This window comes from Schistocerca piceifrons, unplaced genomic scaffold, assembly GCF_021461385.2.
Source record: "Schistocerca piceifrons isolate TAMUIC-IGC-003096 unplaced genomic scaffold, iqSchPice1.1 HiC_scaffold_936, whole genome shotgun sequence".
NCBI classification, from domain to species: Eukaryota; Metazoa; Arthropoda; class Insecta; order Orthoptera; family Acrididae; genus Schistocerca; species Schistocerca piceifrons.
The window spans coordinates 3,195,225-3,214,297 of record NW_025729208.1 but is presented as its reverse complement, the minus strand read 5'-3'; the positions used below and the strand labels follow the sequence as shown (position 1 = coordinate 3,214,297).

General features: G+C 53.1%; 2 non-coding genes across 2 annotated transcripts; both read left to right on the top strand.

Moving 5' to 3' along the window:
• The first annotated feature begins 5,372 nt into the window (after positions 1-5,372).
• LOC124771794 lies at positions 5,373-5,527 on the top strand. Its single transcript, XR_007013506.1, has one exon. It is a non-coding gene; the product is annotated as a 5.8S ribosomal RNA (ribosomal RNA).
• Positions 5,528-16,502: 10,975 nt separating this feature from the next.
• Positions 16,503-16,657, top strand: LOC124772000. Its single transcript, XR_007013691.1, has one exon. It is a non-coding gene; the product is annotated as a 5.8S ribosomal RNA (ribosomal RNA).
• The last annotated feature ends 2,416 nt before the right edge of the window (positions 16,658-19,073 follow it).

Below are 19,073 nucleotides of genomic sequence, written 5' to 3'. Positions count from 1 at the left end.
CACGGCGTTGCAGGGAAGGAAAGTAGTAATAACAGCTGACATTAACGCAAAATCCCCCCTGTGGTACAGTGGCACTAGGGATGCCAACGGTGAAAAAATTGAAGAACTTATAATGGCATCACAGCTTGTGGTGGGTAACAGGCCTGGCAATCCTCCTACCTACGCAGCAGGGGGAGGACAGGGCACGAATATTGATGTGACCCTTGTAACACCAAACACGGCTAACCTTATTCAAAATTGGAAAGTCTTAGAAAATGCCACCACAAGCGACCACAACTTGATATCTTTTACCTTGGGTGAAAGAGAATGCCGCTGGGCCACGAGGTGGGAGGTGCAACTAAATTACAGAAGAGCTGAATGGGAGCGCCTAGCGAGGGAGTTTGACATTCCTCCATTACCGGAAGGTGACATCTTTCTAGACATAGACGTTGACCAAAGAACTGAGGAACTGGTGAACGCAGTGACAAGAGCGGTGAAGGCAGCTGTACCTACAAGGAGGAGGGCCATGGCGGCCTCTCCGTCACCATGGACTACAGAACTGGGTGAACTACGTCGATCTGTCAGACGGCTAAGGAGGCACTACCAGCGCAGTGTCGTCTGGCAAGAACGCCAAAGGTGGCAGAGACTATACAGGGAGGAAAAACTGAAGTTCCAAAAGGAACTACGTGAAGTTAGGATGCGAAGTTGGGAGAATTTCGTGCTTAGCCAGCTAGTCACGGACCCATGGGGGCTTCCATATAAGCTGGTAAGGGAAAAAATCAGCTCTCCTCTGGAGTTATCAACAGTCAGGTACAGGGACGGGATGACGGAGTCCTGGCAGGAAACTGCAGGGGTCCTCCTCCGGTCCCTGTTGCCTGACGACAACGCGGAAGGGGAAACAGAAGGGCAGAGACAACTCAGAAATGAAGATCAGGAGGAATACGATAATGAGACGGCTGTCTACCCTTTTTCAGAGGAGGAGGTGGCAGCTCATATAAGGTCATTGCAAAAAGGTAAAGCACCTGGGCCGGACGGCATTGTGGCGGAGGTAGTGCAGTTCCTGGCGCCTCAGTTAATCGCGCCATTAAAGCATCTTTACAATGAATGTCTCCGACAGAGGAAATTTCCAAAGAGATGGAAGACAGCAAATGTAATCATTATAAAGAAAGGAATAGATAAGGACCCTGCTAATGTAAAATCTTACAGGCCGATTTGCTTGTTGGACATTTTCGGAAAAATATTGGAGAAACTGCTGGCTGACAGATTGACGGCACACCGAGTGTTGTGCGGGATGAGCGACAGGCAGTTCGGGTTCAGGCCGGGGCGATCAGCATCTGATGCTATTGCCCTGGCGGCCGAGGTCTGCAGCTCGACCCCGCATAAATACGTGGTTGGCATCATGGTGGATATCCGTGGCGCCTTCGACAACCTTTGGTGGCCTTCGCTCTTCTCCTGCTTGCGGGAGAAAGAGTGTCCAGGGCCGCTATATGGTTGCCTGAGGAGCTATTGCAATGAACGGGAGGTCTGGTTATCATCATCTAGCGAAAGAGTCGGTAAGAAAATCACCAAAGGATGTCCCCAAGGCTCAGTCTTAGGACCCCTTTTCTGGGACATACATATGGAGCCGTTATTAGACAGATTACAACAAAGCGATGAGGTGCTAGAGGTGATAGCCTATGCGGATGACCTCCTCCTGTTGGTTGGCGGCCGCAGCCGCGAAGACATAGAACCAAAAATAGAGACAGCACTAGACAAACTCCAGAAGTGGTGCCAATCGACAAAGATGACGATATCACCTAGTAAATCGACCTACTTACTACTAAAAGGAAATCTTATCAGAAACCCGACTGTCAGAATAGACGGATCACCAGTTGTCCGACGACGAGAGACACGCTACCTGGGAGTTATCATTGATCAGAGGTGGAATTTTGGGAAGCATATTGAAACTGTCACTCAGAGAGCACTTCAGATATTAAATAATTTAATCTCCATAGGTCACAAAAGATTTCATCTTCCTCCACACCTAATTAGACTTTATCATAACAGTATTTTAACCTCAGTAGTGGGCTACGGCTCGGGGGTCTGGGCGCACAGGCTCACGAGGGTTGTGCCCGCCATGGCGGTGAGAAGGGTTCAGAGAAGCATGATATTAAGATCCGTAGGTGCCTACAGAACATCTCCAGGGGGAGCCCTATTAATCATAATGGGACTCTGCCCTCTGGACATAAAGATTAGGGAACAGGCGGCTTGGTATTGGGCCAAGAAGGGAAATAATGAGAAAATAGTTGACATTATGGGTATCAGATTGAGGGACAAAAGAGAGATAAGGATAAGGGGGGAAGAGCTCTGGCAGGAGAATTGGGAGGCAGAAGAGACTGGACGAAGAACCTTCCAGTTCCTACCCGAGGTGAGGGAACGACTTGGCATGAAGTACTTTGAGCCTACGCGAGGGTTGATCCACTTTCTCACTGGCCATGGTCCCTACCCGACATATTTATGTCGATTTGGGAAAATGGCGACACCAGCGTGCGACTGTGGCGATCCGGATGGCACGCCCGAGCACGTAGTTTATGAATGTCCTCTTTTCAATGATATCGCCAACGCACTAAGAGACAGACAACCCAACCGAGACACACACCAATTACTTACACGAGAAGAAACGTTTCAGACCTTGAACACCCTGGCAAACGAGGTTTCACGAAAAATATTAATTGACTATCTAGGTGAGATACAGTAAATAACGAGCGACAATAACCACCAACTGAGTCTGAGAGCCCTATTCCCATACCGCCTGTGCGAGGACTGGCCGAATACCTCTAAGTTGGGAACCGCCACGTGCAGGACTAGGGGGAGTAGGGAACAACTACCGATTGCGACACACACACCGGACATGACGTAGGATAGATTAGTTTGTAGGAATTAGATATAGGAAATTAAGATAAGGACTGCAGCGAATTAACATTGAGGCCCGCCCAGTGCCAGGGGCATGCTCTTCGGGTTTAGCTCGAAGAGCAGGGCAGTAAATAGTAGGTTTATATCTCTACTGGCACGCATGTGACGCTGCAGTAAATATATATATAAACTAGATTAGAAATAGGAATTAGGATAAACAATATAAGTAGATTAGATGCCCATTGTTACTAATGTTAATGTTAACTGTAGCTCACCTACTATTAAGTATACTAAGCTGCAAAAGTGTAAATAATGTATCACTGTTAGGACCCACTAATGCATTAAGGTAGTGGGTTAAACGTGTATGATTATAATGATTTTGATAATAATAAAGAATTTAAAAAAAAAAAAAAAAAAACAGAGTCCCGACCAGAGATGGAAGGGACGCTTTTATTAGATCAAAACCAATCGGTCGGCTCGTCCGGTCCGTTTGCCTTGGTGACTCTGAATAACTTTGGGCTGATCGCACGGTCCTCGTACCGGCGACGCATCTTTCAAATGTCTGCCTTATCAACTGTCGATGGTAGGTTCTGCGCCTACCATGGTTGTAACGGGTAACGGGGAATCAGGGTTCGATTCCGGAGAGGGAGCCTGAGAAACGCCTACCACATCCAAGGAAGGCAGCAGGCGCGCAAATTACCCACTCCCGGCACGGGGAGGTAGTGACGAAAAATAACGATACGGGACTCATCCGAGGCCCCGTAATCGGAATGAGTACACTTTAAATCCTTTAACGAGTATCTATTGGAGGGCAAGTCTGGTGCCAGCAGCCGCGGTAATTCCAGCTCCAATAGCGTATATTAAAGTTGTTGCGGTTAAAAAGCTCGTAGTTGGATTTGTGTCCCACGCTGTTGGTTCACCGCCCGTCGGTGTTTAACTGGCATGTATCGTGGGACGTCCTGCCGGTGGGGCGAGCCGAAGGCGTGCGACCGCCTCGTGCGTGCTCGTGCGTCCCGAGGCGGACCCCGTTGAAATCCTACCAGGGTGCTATTTATTGAGTGTCTCGGTGGGCCGGCACGTTTACTTTGAACAAATTAGAGTGCTTAAAGCAGGCAAGCCCGCCTGAATACTGTGTGCATGGAATAATGGAATAGGACCTCGGTTCTATTTTGTTGGTTTTCGGAACCCGAGGTAATGATTAATAGGGACAGGCGGGGGCATTCGTATTGCGACGTTAGAGGTGAAATTCTTGGATCGTCGCAAGACGAACAGAAGCGAAAGCATTTGCCAAGTATGTTTTCATTAATCAAGAACGAAAGTTAGAGGTTCGAAGGCGATCAGATACCGCCCTAGTTCTAACCATAAACGATGCCAGCCAGCGATCCGCCGCAGTTCCTCCGATGACTCGGCGGGCAGCCTCCGGGAAACCAAAGCTTTTGGGTTCCGGGAGAAGTATGGTTGCAAAGCTGAAACTTAAAGGAATTGACAGAAGGGCACCACCAGGAGTGGAGCCTGCGGCTTAATTTGACTCAACACGGGAAACCTCACCAGGCCCGGACACCGGAAGGATTGACAGATTGATAGCTCTTTCTTGATTCGGTGGGTGGTGGTGCATGGCCGTTCTTAGTTGGTGGAACGATTTGTCTGGTTAATTCCGATAACGAACGAGACTCTAGCCTGCTAACTAGTCGCGTGACATCCTTCGTGCTGTCAGCGATTACTTTTCTTCTTAGAGGGACAGGCGGCTTCTAGCCGCACGAGATTGAGCAATAACAGGTCTGTGATGCCCTTAGATGTTCTGGGCCGCACGCGCGCTACACTGAAGGAATCAGCGTGTCTTCCTAGGCCGAAAGGTCGGGGTAACCCGCTGAACCTCCTTCGTGCTAGGGATTGGGGCTTGCAATTGTTCCCCATGAACGAGGAATTCCCAGTAAGCGCGAGTCATAAGCTCGCGTTGATTACGTCCCTGCCCTTTGTACACACCGCCCGTCGCTACTACCGATTGAATGATTTAGTGAGGTCTTCGGACTGGTACGCGGCATTGACTCTGTCGTTGCCGATGCTACCGGAAAGATGACCAAACTTGATCATTTAGAGGAAGTAAAAGTCGTAACAAGGTTTCCGTAGGTGAACCTGCGGAAGGATCATTACCGACTAGACTGCATGTCTTTCGATGTGCGTGTCGTGTCGCGCAACACGCTACCTGTACGGCTCGCAGTAGCCGTGCGCCGCGTGCGGAACCACGCGTGCCTCTCAAAACTAACGGCAATATTGTGTGGTACGAGCGCTGAAGCGCTGGAGCGGCTGGCCTGCGGCACCTGGCGCCTGGCGCCGGTTTTGAATGACTTTCGCCCGAGTGCCTGTCCGCTCCGGTGTGGAGCCGTACGACGCCCGTCGGCCGTGAGGCCGTTGGACACAGAACGCTGGAACAGGGGCCGCCACACGCCTCACTCCCGCCTATGCGACTGTCTTGAAAGAGACAGTGGAAACTGAGAAAAGATCACCCAGGACGGTGGATCACTCGGCTCGTGGGTCGATGAAGAACGCAGCAAATTGCGCGTCGACATGTGAACTGCAGGACACATGAACATCGACGTTTCGAACGCACATTGCGGTCCATGGATTCCGTTCCCGGGCCACGTCTGGCTGAGGGTCGGCTACGTATACTGAAGCGCGCGGCGTTTGCCCCGCTTCGCAGACCTGGGAGTGTCGCGGCCGCCTGTGGGGCCGGCCGCGTCTCCTCAAACGTGCGATGCGCGCCCGTCGCCTGGCGGTTCGCATACCGGTACTTACTCGTAGTAGTAGTAGTAGAGGGGTTTTGGGGGCGCACGACAGCAAGGTCTTCAGCGCCCGTGCAGTATCACAGTGAGACGGGTGTCAAGGAGAGAAAAAAAAAAAAAAAAAAAAAAAAAAAAAAAAAAAAAAAAAAAAAAAAAAAACCCTCAGAACATTGACATAAAATGGAACATAAAACACGGGGAACAATCATTGAAAAAATGTGCTCACCCACACCGAAGCGTGGGATGAAGCAGGGCGTCAGCAGTAAAACATGGACAACACAGGAAGAAAATGGTAGAGGGAGCTAAAACAATGTAGCACATGGAAGTGGCTGGCTGACCGCAAGGAAAAAAGGGGAGGAGTCAGCCACTCTGCAACACACTAAAACCTCCAGCCTAAAAGCTTAGGCCAGAGTCCAGATACATCACAGAACTTAAAAACCCTAGACACACACGTCTCATCGTCAGCTAAAACACAAGGCAGAGCCCCATCAACTTGTGCTTCTGCCCTTGCATCACGGTATAAAATGCAGTCTGTTAAAATGTGCCGGACAGAGATGTGCACACCACAAGCGTCACAAAAGGGAGGATCCTCCCGCCGTAATAAATAGCTATGCGTCACAGGACAGTGCCCAATCCGCAGACGTGTGAGGGCCACCTCTTCCCGCCTGAGCAACCGGCAGGAGGAACGCCACGGCCGAGTGGTTGACTTTACCGACCGCAGTTTATTGGCCGACACCGCCAGCCATTCGTCCTCCCACAACTCCATGCACTTCCTGTGGAGTGCAGCGATGACTGACTGCAAGGGGATAGGACACTGGACCACATCATGCTCTCTGCAGGCCTCCTTGGCAGCCCGGTCAGCCTGTACATTGCCCCATATGCCGACATGACCAGGCACCCAGCAGAAGGATACCTCTTTACCCCGCTGTTGGAGCAAGTACAGTTGGTCATGTATCAACTGGACCATCTCCTCAGTCGGGTATAGGCTCTGCAGCGATTGTAAGGCACTAAGAGAATCGGAGCAGAGAAGAAATCGATCGCCCCGAACACGATGCATCTGCTCCAGTGCCTTCAGGATCGTGTGGAGCTCCGCTGCGAAAACGGTATATTCAGCAGGGAGGCGAATCCGGGTGACACGATCAGGGAACACCACAGAACAGCCTACGGAAGTCTCCTGTTTCGAGCCATCAGTATAAACGACAGTGAAACCGTGATGCAGGTCTAAAATGCTAAAAAACAGAGATTGGAACGTAAAATCTGGTGTGCCATCTTTCTTAAAACGAGTCAAATCTAAAAGAAATTTGGGACGCCGGAGGAGCCAAGGTGGAGATCTGCTCCAACCGCGACGTAAAACACGAAGACCAGCCATAGACAATGCAGCGAGGCAATCCTGTGCGTGAATCCCATAGGGCTGCGTCGCACGTTGCCGGTTATGAAATAACCGTGCCAGAGGAGGCTGAGCAACGGTATGGTATGCAGGTGTGTATGGGGTGGACAAAGTTTTATACGCCTGGCGTACCGTAAGTAGCCGTCGCCGCATATGGAGTGGCGGTTCACCAGCCTCTGCACAGAGGCTTGGTATGGGGCTAGTTCGGAATGCCCCAGTGGCCAACCGCAGCCCTTCATGGTGGACAACGTCCAAAATGTTTAAGTACGAAGGCCTCGCAGACCCATACACCGTGCACCCATAATCGAGCCGAGATCGCACAAACGCCCTGTAAAACTGGAGCAGACAAGTCCTGTCAGCTCCCCATGTACTGTGGCTAAGACATTTTAAAATGCTTAAAGCCTGAAGCGACCGCCGTTTCAGGTCTTTAAGATGAGGGAACCACGTGAGCCTCGAGTCAAAAATGAGCCCCAGAAATCTCACCGTGTCTTTAAAACAAAGAATAGTGTCCCTCAAGCGCAACTCAGGACAGGTGAAAATCGAACGAGTACGGTTAAAAAGAACACATACAGACTTCTCGGTGGAAAACTTAAATCCACTCTTCAGCGCCCAGTCATCCAAACGCCTAATCGTAAGTTGCAACTGACGAGTTGTCGTTGCAAGGCTTGAAGAAGAGCAGAACAAAGAGAAATCATCCACAAACAAAGAACACTGGACAGGACTTTTCACCATGGACGTAATGCTATTAATAGCGATGGCAAACAGAGTCACACTTAAAACGCTACCCTGAGGGACACCGTTCTCCTGCTCAAAGCGATCAGACAGGACGTCACCAATTCGGTATCTAAAATATCGTAGCGAGAGGAAAGACTGAATAAAAAGAGGAAGACAACCACGAAAACCCCATTCGTGAAGCTGCTCCAGGATGAGACGCCGCCAAGTGGTATCGTAGGCCTTCTCGATGTCGAAAAATACACCTATAAGGTGATGACGGCGTAGGAAAGCTTGTTGGATAGCCGCCTCCAGGAGGGCAAGGTTATCGAAGGTGGAACGAAACCTCCTGAACCCACACTGAAAGCGACTAAGTAGTTGCCGGGATTCTAACATCCAGACAAGGCGGCGGTTGACCATCCGCTCCAAGGTCTTCCCTATGCAACTAGTGAGGGCAATACTACGGTAGCTACTTGGGCTCGAGCGGTCTTTCCCAGGTTTTAAAAAAGGGATTAAAACTGCCTCACGCCACGCGTCAGGAAAGTGACCCGACGCCCAAATGGCATTAAAAAGTGCGAGGAGGATTTCTTTGTTGCGCATTGTGAGGTGCCATAGCATACTGTAATGGATCCTGTCGTGACCAGACAATGCAGAATCCAGCTCCCACATAGAAAAAGGGCAGTTGTAAACTTCATGAGAGGTGGGCTGGAAGTTCAGACTACACCTCTCAGCAACCGCTCTATGGCGCTGGAAACCGGGATCCTGACTGGTTGTGGCAGTAACTGTCGCAAAATACGCTGCCATAGTCTGGGCAATGTCCCGCGGATCTGTGTGGAGAGTGCCGTTATTCAGTACAGCAGCTATGGGGCATCTCCCTCCTCTGCCAGAAATTCTCCTAATGGTCTCCCACACAATGGAACTCTTGGTGGAACGATTAACGGTGTTCAGGAACTTTTGCCACGACCTCTTCTTGCTCTCACGAATAATGCGGCGACATCTCGCCCTCGCCACCCGAAAGGCAGCAAGATTCTCAGCAGTCGGCCGACACTTGAACCGCCGCAGAGCCGCACGCCTGGTCCTGATTGCAGAGCGGCATTCGTCACTCCACCAAGGCACAGGTGGCCTTTTCCGGTGACCTGTGGACTGTGGAATGGATGCCGCAGCGGCATGGAGGACCGTTTTGGTAATATGATCCACCCACACCTCAACATTCGCACAGTGTTCGAATTGGGCCAACTGGCTATAAAGTGTCCAGTCAGCTCCACTGAGCACCCATCGTGGTGGTCTCCTGTCGGGGCCCACGCCATCTGGCAGGTGAATCCAGATTGGGAAATGATCACTGCCGTGCAAGTCAGCGACCACTTCCCAGTGAGCACTAGCGGCAAGAGCTGGAGAGCAAAGCGAGAGATCAATGGCAGAGAACGACCCAGTCGCCGTGCAGAAATGAGTACTCTGTCCTCCATTGAGCAAGTAGGCACAGGATGACAGGAGAAGCCTCTCAATTGCTCTACCCCTGGGGCAGGTAATTGCAGAGCCCCAAAGCACATTGTGGGCATTAAAATCACCACAAATAATGAATGGCTGGGGGAGCTGTGTAAGAAGGTCGGTGAGGGCCGCTTCATCAAGAGCATCATGTGGGGGCAAGTAAAGTGAACATACAGTCAATGGATGACGCACGTGCACGGACACAGCGACGGCCTGTAGAGTCGTCGTAAGTGAGAGAGGCGAGGAATGGTAGTCCGTCCTGACGAAAATACCTACGCCTCCTCTAGCTCTCTCTCCACGCAGGTCGTCCTTTTTGTGGAGTGTATAGCCTCGTATCTCAGGGGAGTATGATGGATGGAAATACGTCTCCTGGAGACAGAGACACAATGGTCGACCCTGAGAAAGTAGACGAAGTTCCTCCACATGCGTCCTGAACCCTTGCAAGTTCCACTGGAGTATGGGAGCCATCTATGTTGGGGGTAGCACCTTCATCCTGTCTCTCCGACGGGGCGGGGAGACCGCAGCAGGTGGAGTGGCAGGCGTGGGACGAGATGATTGCCCCACACATACATCGTACTCCATCAACTCTGGGGAAGAGTCAGATGAAGCCTCGCGTAAAACAACATCCGCATGGTCAGATGGTTTACCACGGGATTTGACCCGCTGTTGCTGCTGCACAGTAGCTTTCTGTGGCTTGGTGGACTTTGGGGGAGCGGATGTGGGAGTGGTAAGTGGCGCACTGGGCTTGGGGACAACCTCAGCTGTTGGAGGCGCGAGGGGCTGGACCAAGTCCGCCACTGTACCTTTGTCTGCCGTTCGAGTAGGGGCTACTGGCTCTGGAACACTGGCTGCGTTGCAAGTGCACTGGCAGCTACAGGTGTTAGTGCCAACACTCACCACCTCAGTCTGCGTTGAGGCATCGACCTTTGGAGTAGGCTTCTGTACCAGGGATGCAAAAGATGTAGCAAATGTGGGAGGTTGCATCGACTTATAAATCTTCTTGGCCTCACCATAGGGGATACGCTTGGTTGTTTTGATTTCCTGGACCTTGCGTTCCTCTAAAGATATGCGGCAGTCCCTACTCCAAACAGGGTGGTTCCCAGAGCAATTAATACATTTAGCCGGAGACGAGTAACCAACTCCTTCATGAGCAGCCTGACCACAGTTTCCACAAGTCGCTTCGCCTTTACAGCCTAAGGTGGTATGCCCAAAACGCTGGCATTTGAAACAGCGCATTGGGGCTGGGAAATAAGGCCTCACACTAAGGCGAAGGAAGCCAGCTTTAACATGTTCAGGAAGTGTTGTGCTACTGAAGGTCAGAATAAAGGAGTCGGATTTGACAAGAGTGCCATCAACCCTCTTCATGATGTGGTGGACATCAACGATACCTTCCGGAGCCCACTCACGTTGCAGTTCTTCCTTGGGAATATCAGCTAGATCCCGGCATGTCACAACACCTTTGCTATAGTTCAAGGTGCTGTGCAGTTCGGTGTCTATGGCATACTCTCCAAGGCATTTAGCAGATTGGAGGTTAGTTGCTTGCTGGGAAGTGGAAGTTTCCACTAGCAAGGTCCCATTACGTAAGCGCTTCACCGATTTTAAGGAGCCACAGATTCCCTCCAATCCCTTTTGTATATAGAAGGGCGAAACCTTCTCGAAACTACCCTCCTTCCGTTTCACAATGAGAAACACATTCGGATTACCAGAATGCATTCTGTTACCTAAGACTGGACTTTTTAAAGAAGCGCCGGAGTCAGGGGGACTGACTGCACGGGCCCTCTTAAGAGACTGGGTGTTAGAACCTTCCAGCGGCCCACCCTTTCCGCTGGGATCCATCCCGGTCCCACGAGCAGCTAGGGAACTAGAAGTCCACCTAGACAGAGCCCCGCGTGCCTAGGTAAGCCTTATACAACTGAGGTGCGGCAGGTTCCCCAGAGGTTGCCCGCTACCGACTGTTCCACCTCAACAGCCATGCATCTCATCAGCGCGCAGCACACCTTGAGATTGAGGGGTTTTTTATAGAGGTTTATTCCATCCTCGCGATCCGGGCGGTCAAGCCAAGAGCCCCATTCCCTGAGACACACAACATTCCACCGCCGCGCCGCACGGTGGTCGTTGAAGTATGCTTAGAGGTTACGGTGACAGGGGACTGGCGGCGCTTACCAGTCCCCAGCTCAGGAACCCCGGGGTCGCCAAGCCCGTACCCAGCAAACGAATGCTGAGCCCCTGGGGGCAAGTTTCCTGGAGAGCAATGCAGAAGAAAGGGCGAAGGCTGAGAAGTTGGCGGAGCTCAGCTAAATGCTGGAAAAAACCGCCGCAGTTCCACTGGAGGATGGTATTGTCCATGGCTGAGAAAGGCGTGAAAGGACTGGGAAGGCAATTTACGCCGCTTGTTCACTCACTGCCACCGATTCAGTACCCGGACGAGAGGCATCCATGGCGTCTGAGGGACCAGCGAGATCAAGGTCCTCAGCGGACGCTAGAATCTCGACTTCATCCTCAGACGCAGAGCGCGAAAGGTGCGGTGGGGTTGGTGCCACCGCAAGTTCTTTAGCCTTAGAGGTCTTTCTCTTGGACTTCTCTCGCTGAACCTTGGGTTTCACCGGCTGGGAAGGCTTCACCGATTCAGTCTCCGGGACAGAGGAGGATCGTGAAGCCCTACGCCCGGCTGCTGGTGAGGACTTATGCCACTGGTGGCCGTCATCCTTCCCGCTGGGGGAACCCTGGGAAGGGAGCGTCCCAAGGGAACTCTTACGGGCGAGAGTAGCCGAAGAAGTTAGGCGCTTCTCCGGCTGAGAAGCGGGGACGGACGTCCCCGACGGGTGGGAGGAGGTTGCTCCTGAGGTAGGTGGTGCAGGAGCAACCGGTTGGGGAGAGCCCCCCACGGGCAAGGGGGCAGAAGGAGTCGTACTGCTTATCGAGCTGGCTGGAAGTCTCGCAACGGATGGAGCTAGCACAGTTGTTGTAGCAGCTGCATACGAAGATGTCATTCTCACAGGATGGAGTCAGTCATATTTCCGTTTGGCCTCAGTATAGGTCAGCCGGTCCAGGGTCTTATATTCCATGATTTTGCGCTCTTTCTGAAAGACTGTGCAGTCAGGCGAGCAAGGTGAATGGTGCTCCCCGCAGTTGACGCAGATGGGAGGCGGGGCACATGGAGTATCGGGATGAGACGGGCGTCCGCAATCTCGACATGTGAGGCTGGAAGTGCAGCGGGAAGACATATGGCCGAACTTCTAGCACTTGAAGCACCGCATCGGGGGAGGGATATAGGGCTTGACGTCACATCGGTAGACCATCACCTTGACCTTTTCCGGTAACGTATCACCCTCGAAGGCCAAGATGAAGGCACCGGTAGCAACCTGATTGTCCCTCGGACCCCGATGAACGCGCCGGACGAAATGAACACCTCTACGTTCTAAGTTGGCGCGCAGCTCGTCATCAGACTGCAAAAGGAGATCCCTATGGAAAATAACACCCTGGACCATATTTAAACTCTTATGTGGCGTAATAGAAACGTTAACATCCCCCAACTTGTCACAAGCAAGTAACCTGCGGGACTGGGCGGAGGATGCCGTTTGTATCAGTACTGATCCAGAGCGCATTTTAGACAAGCCCTCCACCTCCCCAAACTTGTCCTCTAAATGCTCTACAAAGAACTGAGGCTTCACGGACATAAAAGATTCCCCGTCAGCTCTGGTACAGACGAGATACCGGGGCGAGTATCTTTCGCTCTCATTCATAGCCCTTCGTTCCTCCCATGGTGTGGCCAGGGAGGGGAACGATTTGGGGTCATACACATTAGCCTTGAACAGAGCCTTGGAACGCTTAGAGACTGCTGATGGCTGGCCGCCAGCAAGAGATGATGTTCCACGCTTCATTGCGGGTCATCCGCCCTGATGCCACCTACTCCGACCAAGGGCCCTCCCCACGGGCGCCACCCAGCCACAGCAAAGGCCACCTGGCAGGATGGCCATTGCCGGGAGTCCCGATGCCCCAGGGAGATGGGCATCTACTCCTTGGCATACGTGGGGAGTGAACGGCGCAGGCATCAGTAGAGCGATCCCTGTGTTGTCAGGGGGCTACAACCAAGAGGGTACATGGCGACCCCACCACAACGGACTGGCTACTGTGCTGGATCTTAGGTGCAAAAATGGCCAAGGTCGGCGTCACAGTTAAAAGAAACACTGCAGAGTGCAGCGTGGTAATCGCCCATGAGATCGAAAACGAGCGGGACACCATCGCAACGACGAGAAAGACGGCAATAGGTCTAATTGCACGAAGGATACAGTGCACCATGTAAGGTGCCCTTCCCCAATTGGCACGCTCTTCGGAATAATTTGGATAGATGGAGGTCAAACCCGAGAGGGGACCATCACATAAGGCCGAAACGTTGGAGACTCCTTTTAGTCGCCTCTTACGACAGGCAGGAATACCGCGGGCCTATTCTAACCCCCGAACCCGCAGGGGGGTCATATTTCCGCTTCGCCTCAGTGTACGTCAGGCGGTCGATAGTCTTTATTTCCATGATCTTCCGCTCCTTCTGCAGGATCGGACAGTCTGGCGAGCAAGGCGGATGGTGCGCACCACAGTTCACACAGATTGGAGGCGGCGCACAGGGATGATCAGGATGGGAAGGTCGACCGCAATCGCGACAGACGAGGTCGGAAGCACAGCGTGAAGACATGTGGCCGAACTTCCAACACTTGAAGCACCGCATCGGGGGAGGGATATACGGCTTGACATCACATCGGTACACCATCACTTGACCTTCTCAGGTAACGTGTCACCCTCGAAGGCCAAGATGAAGGCACCGGTGGCAACTTGACGATCCCTCGGACCCCGGTGGACGCGGCGGACGAAATGGACACCTCGGCGCTCCAAGTTGGCGCGCAGCTCGTCGTCGGACTGTAAAAGCAGATCCCTGTGAAAGATAATGCCCTGGACCATGTTCAGACTTTTATGGGGCGTGATAGTGACGGAGACATCCCCCAGCTTAGTACAAGCGAGCAAGGCCCGCGACTGGGCGGAGGATGCCGTTTTTATCAACACCGATCCGGACCGCATCTTGGACAAGCCCTCCACCTCCCCAAACTTGTCCTCTAAATGCTCTACAAAGAACTGAGGCTTCACGGATATAAAGGATTCCCCATCAGCTCTGGTACAGACAAGATATCTGGGCGAATACGTCTCAGTGTCACGCAATGCCTGTCGTTCCTCCCATGGTGTGGCGAGGGAGGGGAATGATTTGGGGTCATAAACGTTACCTTTAAAATGGGCTCTCGAACGCTTAGAGACTGCTGACGGCTGGCCGCCAGCGACAGATGATATACCACGCTTCATTGCGGGTCATCCGCCCTGATGCCACCTACTCCGACCAAGGGCCCTCCCCACGGGCGCCACCCAGCCACAGCAAAGGCCACCTGGCAGGATGGCCATTGCTGGGAGTCCTGATGCCCCACGGAGATGGGCATCTACTCCTTGGCATACGTGGGGAGTGAACGGCGCAGGCATCAGTAGAGCGATCCCTGTGTTGTCAGGGGACTACAACCAAGAGGGTACATGGCGACCCCACCACAACGGACTGGCTACCGTGCTGGATCTTAGGTGCAAAAATGGCCAAGCTCGTCTTCACAGTTAAAAGAAACACTGCAGAGGGCAGCGTGGTAATCGCCCAAGAGATCGAAAACGAGCGGGACACCACGGCAACGACGAGAAAGACGGCTATAGGTCTAATTGCACGAAGGATACAGTGCACCATGTAAGGTGCCCTTCCCCAATTGGCTCGCTCTTCGGAATAATTTAGATAGATGGAGGTCAAACCCAAGAGGGGACCATCACATAAGGCCGAAACGTTTGAGACTTCTTTTAGTCGCCTCATACGACAGGCAGGAATACCGCGGGCCTATTCTAACCCCCAAACCCGCAGGGGGGTTTTGTTGGTTTTCGGAACCCGAGGTAATGATTAATAGGGACAGGCGGGGGCATTCGTATTGCGACGTTAGAGGTGAAATTCTTGGATCGTCGCAAGACGAACAGAAGCGAAAGCATTTGCCAAGTATGTTTTCATTAATCAAGAACGAAAGTTAGAGGTTCGAAGGCGATCAGATACCGCCCTAGTTCTAACCATAAACGATGCCAGCCAGCGATCCGCCGCAGTTCCTCCGATGACTCGGCGGGCAGCCTCCGGGAAACCAAAGCTTTTGGGTTCCGGGGGAAGTATGGTTGCAAAGCTGAAACTTAAAGGAATTGACGGAAGGGCACCACCAGGAGTGGAGCCTGCGGCTTAATTTGACTCAACACGGGAAACCTCACCAGGCCCGGACACCGGAAGGATTGACAGATTGATAGCTCTTTCTTGATTCGGTGGGTGGTGGTGCATGGCCGTTCTTAGTTGGTGGAGCGATTTGTCTGGTTAATTCCGATAACGAACGAGACTCTAGCCTGCTAACTAGTCGCGTGACATCCTTCGTGCTGTCAGCGATTACTTTTCTTCTTAGAGGGACAGGCGGCTTCTAGCCGCACGAGATTGAGCAGTAACAGGTCTGTGATGCCCTTAGATGTTCTGGGCCGCACGCGCGCTACACTGAAGGAATCAGCGTGTCTTCCTAGGCCGAAAGGTCGGGGTAACCCGCTGAACCTCCTTCGTGCTAGGGATTGGGGCTTGCAATTGTTCCCCATGAACGAGGAACTCCCAGTAAGCGCGAGTCATAAGCTCGCGTTGATTACGTCCCTGCCCTTTGTACACACCGCCCGTCGCTACTACCGATTGAATGATTTAGTGAGGTCTTCGGACTGGTACGCGGCATTGACTCTGTCGTTGCCGATGCTACCGGAAAGATGACCAAACTTGATCATTTAGAGGAAGTAAAAGTCGTAACAAGGTTTCCGTAGGTGAACCTTCGGAAGGATCATTACCGACTAGACTGCATGTCTGTCGATGTGCGTGTCGTGTCGCGCAACACGCTACCTGTACGGCTCGCAGTAGCCGTGCGCCGCGTGCGGAACCACGCGTGCTTCTCAAAACTAACGGCAATGTTGTGTGGTACGAGCGCTGAAGCGCTGGAGCGGCTGGCCTGCGGCACCTGGCGCCTGGCGCCGGTTTTGAATGACATTCGCCCGAGTGCCTGTCCGCTCCGGTGTGGAGCCGTACGACGCCCATCGGCCGTGAGGCCGTTGGACACAGAACTCTGGAACAGGGGCCGCCACACGCCTCAGTCCCGCCTATGCGACTGTCTTGAAAGAGACAGTGGAAACTAAGAAAAGATCACCCAGGACGGTGAATCACTCGGCTCGTGGGTCGATGAAGAACGCAGCAAATTGCGCGTCGACATGTAAACTGCAGGACACATGAACATCGACGTTTCGAACGCACATTGCGGTCCATGGATTCCGTTCCCGGGCCACGTCTGGCTGAGGGTCGGCTACGTATACTGAAGCGCGCGGCGTTTGCCCCGCTTCGCAGACCTGGGAGTGTCGCGGCCGCCTGTGGGGCCGGCCGCGTCTCCTCAAACGTGCGATGCGCGCCCGTCGCCTGGCGGTTCGCATACCGGTACTTTCTCGGTGGTGGTGGTTGTTGGGATGTTTAAGGGGGACTAAACAGCTAAGGTCATCAGTCCCCCATTCCAAAAACAAGCGAGACAAGGTCGCAGAGCAGATAAAACCCCAAGGGGAAGGAGACTGCCCCCCACCCCAAGGTGCTAAAGAACACAAATTAGGCAACGAACGCTACAGAAAAGAAGAGGACGGACAAACACCAGACAGAAAGAAATAGAAGAAAAGAAGATGGCCGGAGACTGGTTGACTGACCACGACAACAAAAAAGGGAAAGAGTCAACCATCTCACGGCACACCAGAACAGCAACAGACACAAGGACAAAAGACACAGAAAGGGAAAGGTGTAGGTCCTCCCTAAATCGAACCATAAAACGGACTACCACGGATAAAATCTAAAACGTCATCAGCCATGGAGGCATCGTCAGATAAAACCAAAGCCAAAGTGCCCGGGAGATTAAAAGATCGCCGGAGTGTGCGCAGTCGAGGACACTCCAGCAAAATGTGGCCGACCATCAGCGTGGACCCACACCGACACAAGGGGGGATCCTCCTGACGCAACAGATGGCCGTGCGTCAGGTATGTATGGCCGATGCGCAGCCGACACAAGACTACCGAGTCCCTGCGAGAAGCCCGCAGGGAGGAACGCCACACAGCGGTCGTCTCCTTAACAGCCCGCAGCTTATTCGGGGATGTCAGGCCACGCCACGCATCAGCCCACACCCCAAGCACCTTACGGCGCAACACCAGCTGCAGGTCGCGAGCTGTGAGGCCGATCTCCAAAGCTGGGGCGTCGATCGCCCCTTTGGCCAGCCTGTCAACACGTTCGTTCCCCGGGATGCCAACATGACCTGGCGTCCAAACCAAGACCACCGAACGACCAGAACGGGCAATGGCGGAAACAGTCTCCTGAATGGAGGACACCAGAGGAGAGCAGGGAAAGCAGCGGTCGATGGCCTGAAGGCTGCTCAGGGAGTCACTGCAGATGACGACAGACGCATCTGAGCAGGAACGCATATGCTCAAGAGCTCGCAAGATGGCCACCAGCTCTGCAGTAAAAATACTGCTGCCAGCCGGCAAGGAGCGTTGCTCAATATGGGCAGCGTGAGCAAAAGCGTAGGCAGTGCGACCATCAACCAGGGAACCATCCGTGTAGACAGGCTCACAGCCCGGAAATGATTCGAGGAGCGCAAGAAAACGACGACGGAGGGCCACAGGTGGAACCGAGTCCTTGGGTCCCTGTGCCAAGTCCAGACGGACGGACGGCCGGGACAAACACCAGGGAGGCGTAGGTGTACGGACCCGGAAGGGAGGCAGAAGAGGGAATGACCCCAGTTCTGACAGCAGGGACTGGACACGGACAGCTATGGAAAGCCCAGACCTAGGGCGCCGTTCGGGCAGATGGAGGACCATAGCAGGGAAAAGCAGGCGACGATTGGGATGATCTGGCGAGCAATGAACGTGGACAGCATAGTCGACAAGCAGACGATGGCGGCGAATCCACAGTGGGGGAACCCCGGCCTCCACCAGTAGACTATCCACGGGGCTGGTGCGAAAAGCGCCAGTGGCAAGCCTAACCCCACAGTGGTGTATGGGGTCTAACAACTTTAACACTGAGGGGGACGCAGACCCATAGGCCAGGCTCCCATAATCAAGCCGGGACTGCACAAGGGCTCTGTACAACCGCAGCAGCGTGCAGCGATCTGCACCTCAAGACGTGTGGCTAAGGCAGCGGAGGGCGTTGAGGTGCCGCCAGCATTTTTGCTTCAGCTGAGTAACATGAGGAACCCATGTGAGCCGGGCATCAAACACGAGTCCCAAGAAGCTGCAAGTGTCCACCACTTCAAGCAGGTGGCCGTGGAGGTAAAGTGCAGGATGAGGGTGGACCATCCGACGCCTGCAGAAGTGCATTACTCGAGTCTTGGCAGCAGAGAACTGAAAGCCATGAGTCAGTGCCCAAGATGCTGCCTTGCGAACGGCGACTTGCAGCCTGCGTTCGGCGACTCCCGTAGTCGTGGAGCTATAAGAGATGCAGATGTCGTCGGCATACAAGGAAGGAGACACCGACGACCCCACTGCTGCTGCCAGACCATTAATGGCCACTAAAAAGAAGGAGACGCTCAACACCGAGCCCTGTGGGACCCCATTTTCCTGTATATAAGAGGAACTAGAGGTGGCACCGACTTGCACCCGGAAAGAGCGGCGCAATAAAAAGGTTTGAAGGAAAGCCGGGAGCCGACCACGAAGACCCCACCCATGCAACGTGGCGAGGATGTGATGCCTCC